The 3,849-nt window shown below is 36.8% G+C and overlaps 1 pseudogene; it reads right to left on the bottom strand.

Annotated features, from left to right (window-relative positions):
* Nucleotides 1-207: 207 nt before the first annotated feature.
* Nucleotides 208-2,862, bottom strand: LOC108450879 (boron transporter 4-like; annotated as a pseudogene).
* Between the last annotated feature and the right edge of the window lie 987 nt (nucleotides 2,863-3,849).

Below are 3,849 nucleotides of genomic sequence, written 5' to 3'. Positions count from 1 at the left end.
AGATTTGCGTGTTGAAGGTGGAAAGAAACACACTACATGCATGTTTCTGTAGTTTACTTGGAAATATATTTCCATTTTACTTATTTGGAAGGGCTAAGTGGAATTTTTCATATTCAACCATGGAGGAAACAAGGGGAAAAAAGGAGAAGTAAAACATCTAAGAAGCCTATATGATGTTCATGTTTTTCAACTCTTCTATCTCAAATCTCATTCTTCCTCAACAATATCCTTTGGATAAACCTGCAAAATACAAATATAAAAGACATTGTTATACAAAATTCATTGGCAAGATAATCATGTATAAAAAAGTTATTCATATACGGGTATGGTTAGATTTTTCTAAGTTGATTCATGTAAGTGAAGAATTCTTCAAAGTTATATTCTTATGTGTTAAACACAAATGTTAATATAGGTAATTCAAGAAAAACGAAAACTTAGAGTAATATAGTAAAAAGATTATTATGCACGAAAAAGCTATGTTATTGGATATAGACATGTATATCGCAAACGTATGATTAGATTATTTTTGAAGTATTTGAAAGATTTTTGAAAGTCATATCATTGTGCTAATATGTCACACATGAATTGCAGCAACTAGGAGTGACTGCAAAAGGTTCGTTAACTCAAACCGGCAAGTAGGCATCGATATGCTTTTCAGGATCAAATGCTCCTTTATTTCTCCTTCAGTTTCACCTTTCATAACAGCCTTCTTCAAGTCTTCTAATTCTTTACTAACTGCAGTCTGTAATTGGAATAGTTAAGGTTAGATGCAGGCATTGTGTAAGACTTATCGCTATGTATTCGGAGAATACGGACCGGCAATTCGGGGTTGAAGCAAAACTACGAGTTGTAGACTAAAATGTCATTTGCAATGTTTCAAGATAAAGGATCATTTACTTCTGGACTCTTCTCCATTTCGATGAAGACCGCTTGCATCTTGCTGTATATTTCGGAGTCACTAGATTTCCGCTTTATGCTTTCTTTCGCACTCTCCTCCATTTTTGTCGGATGACCTGCATTTCGAAAACGAAAAATTAAGCATGTAACCAGTTCAATTATATCTGGTAGGAAACTTTGCTTTAGAATGTATGTACCCACCTACCCTTTGAGAACTGCAAGGCTCTTAGTATGCATAGGACTGATAGGAGACTGTGGTAGGACTCCATTCGAAGGAGGGAGGCCGATTAGTCCACAAAGTAAAGTCTGCAAGCATGTTCCCGTTGGTAAAACGTGAGTATATGATAAGATATTGTTTATAATTCGGGTGGTGGTACCGTTCGAGCATGAGGTTTACCATGAATCCAAGCAGCAAGATGTCATAATGATATGCAGATGGATTCTTGAGATTGAATTCCTTTTCTTGTGCCATTTGCGAAGCAACACTGTGGTCAAAAAAGTAAAGTCCCGCAATCATCATAGCTGGAATAAATGCGGCAAAGATATACAATGGAGGGATCCTTCCCATATCCTCCAATTTGATTATTTATAACACTGTCAACCTTGAACCTTGAATCTTGTAGCCTTTTCTTGCAAGACATATACGATAAGCGAGTACGGTTACCTTAATTACGGTCCAATGTTGTGATGATGCAGGTTCCCATGGCAGAGGACTAAAAAGCCTTCTTGGAACCCCAGAAGGAACTTTGCTTGGTACACTAAAAGACATTGCTGTCCACACTACAACCATTAAAGGTACCCCATAATCTGCAATGAAGCTTCTAAACCACCCTGTACAACATTCAGCAGCCATTTATGAGAGCTTATTTTGTATACTTAATCCGAAAATAGTCAAATGCTATGAATTTGTTTGCTTGACAAACCTGTGCCATACCACCATGACCTCCCTGCCATTGAAATTGATACTTCTCTGAATTCGCATCTTGATGTTCAGGAACTTGAAATTCACTCACAACTCCCTGCAATCGAATCATCAGCTGGTGTTTAGAACTTCATATAGTAGATGATTTACTTTCTTTTGATCAGATTTTACCTTGATAACCTCCTGAATAAACAGAACACCGATCAACATGCCGAAAAGCTCGCCTGCAATCCTTGTGAACCGGTTAATTACCGTGCAAGCATTGAATACTGAAAGCAGAAACAACAAGAGAGCAGTCCAAACACGAACCCTGCAAAACATTTATCAACTTAGAAAATAGAAGATCAAGTACTTCCCAAAACTTTGGCAAAACCGATAACAATGGAGACTCGTTTTACCATCCGACCCAAGCCAGGTAAAGTTCCTGCCCCAAGTCATCTCTTCCTTTTGCAAAGTTATACAAATATGTATACATGATAACAGTTGGCTCTGCAACTCCAAGAATCAAAAGTGGTTGGCCACGGAATATCGAGTGTAGAATACCGCAAAGGGCAGTCGATGCCAACGTTTCAACCGTGCTTAGGCTCCAATCTAAACCCAAATCCATGTTAAGCATAACCTTTTAACTTCACCATTGAATACTGTTTCATGAATGGAACAGTGACAAACCTGTATCTCGGCTCAGCTGCTCGCCGAAGGTGATAACGGGGAGAGCAGAAGCAAAGAAGAGGTTTGAGCATAAGGAGCTTGTCGAGGGTACTTGACCATGGGCATATCAGGCTCTGTATTTTTCCTGTGGTTGCACATGGAGGATCTTTGTTAAGAATTGCGATGAGGTGTGCTTCATTGTTATATCGATGTTTATGATATATAAAAACTTGGAGCGACCAAATTGGTTTTTTCTCAAAATCATGTTTTGATTCGGAGAAATTTTAGGTTTTATTAATGGCAATGCTAGCAAGGTTTTTTTGTCAAAATCATGTACTTAATTCCAACTTCCACTTCTGTATTGGATTCCTAAATAGAGTACAATTAAAACACATCTATGTATTGGATTCCTAATTAGAGTATAATTAAAAGACATCTATCTATAAATGTATTATTTCTTCACTTTCAAAATCATATCATAACACAGAAAAAAAAATTCAAGATACTACCATGGCTTTATGTTACAACGTGAATATTAGGCAAGGAAACGAGCTTGACTTAGAAGAATTCGATGATAATGTTTTCAACTTTGATATAGAGTTTCGTTATGTTCCATATCTCAACGCCGAAATCACTGTAGATAACTTTGAACAAAGCTTGGTTTTTGATCGAGATACGTTTTTTTCTGAACAAAATCATCGAGACATCATTAACTGCATAGTTCCTCATTCGGTAATTTTTCCAGAATTCATTGAGTTCGCTGTCTTTCCTCCCCTTTTACGTTTTGCGAGGGATGCAAATAGCAACCCAATGAACCTTGGGCTTAAAGTAATAAATATAGAGGTAGTTGTGGACATAGTTGTTGATGTGAACATCGTCGAGGATGACGATATTGATTATGATAATGAGTTGATTGATGATATCGATTATGATGATGAGTTGATTGACGAATTATTGATGAACACTGTGCTCAACTTTACTCCAGCAAGTAGGTCATCGATTGAAGGTTTAGAAAGGGTTAAATGGGATCCAATGACGAAGAGGGAGGATGAATGTGTCATTTGTTTGGAGGAGTTTGTGGAAGGCGAAGAGGTTGCTTCGATGCCTTGTGGCCATGGTTACCATGATGGTTGCATTGTTAAGTGGTTGGAAACTAATCATATTTGCCCATTGTGCCGATACGAGATGTCTACTTGGATTCAGTTTTAATCCTATAATTATGTCATGTCTCCTATTTTAACATACTTTTGATTTTTGTATTTTCACAAAGTAAATTATATATAAAAAAAGTTTGATCAACATTACTCTCAACTGCAAGTATAACCGCTTTGTCGCATTTCTAATTCTTTTTCATTATTGAAAATTTAATTTTTAATCTTTTA

The sequence above is a fragment of the Gossypium arboreum genome, chromosome 5 (assembly GCF_025698485.1).
Source record: "Gossypium arboreum isolate Shixiya-1 chromosome 5, ASM2569848v2, whole genome shotgun sequence".
Lineage (NCBI taxonomy): Eukaryota > Viridiplantae > Streptophyta > Magnoliopsida > Malvales > Malvaceae > Gossypium > Gossypium arboreum.
Note: the sequence above shows the minus strand (reverse complement) of the source record. Positions and strands in the feature narration are given on the sequence as shown.